Genomic DNA, 347 nt, shown 5'->3' on the forward strand with positions numbered 1-347 from the left:
AAGAATTTTCTTACAATTTTTAGTATGCTTTTGCTTTTGCTTGTGATGATGTTTTGCAATACAGATTTTATTATATTTGTATATAGTAAAAGTCAGTGTTTTGCATGTAGCAATAACATGTTTATTTTTATTGCTGCAAGATATTCCATGATGTGAATATGTCAGATTTAGAATGCATTATTTATTTTGATTTTGACAAACATTTCAATGTTTCCATTTCAAAGCTAATGTTTCTCTGGAGATTTTGTACAAGTCTCTTGGTGAAAATCTGCACACTTCTCTGTTGAATGCCAGGAGTAAATTTGCTGGTATTTTCATTGGCTATTTTCTTGTTCAGTTTTAGTATA

This window comes from Galeopterus variegatus, unplaced genomic scaffold (genome assembly GCF_000696425.1).
Source record: "Galeopterus variegatus unplaced genomic scaffold, G_variegatus-3.0.2 Scaffold12258, whole genome shotgun sequence".
NCBI lineage: Eukaryota > Metazoa > Chordata > Mammalia > Dermoptera > Cynocephalidae > Galeopterus > Galeopterus variegatus.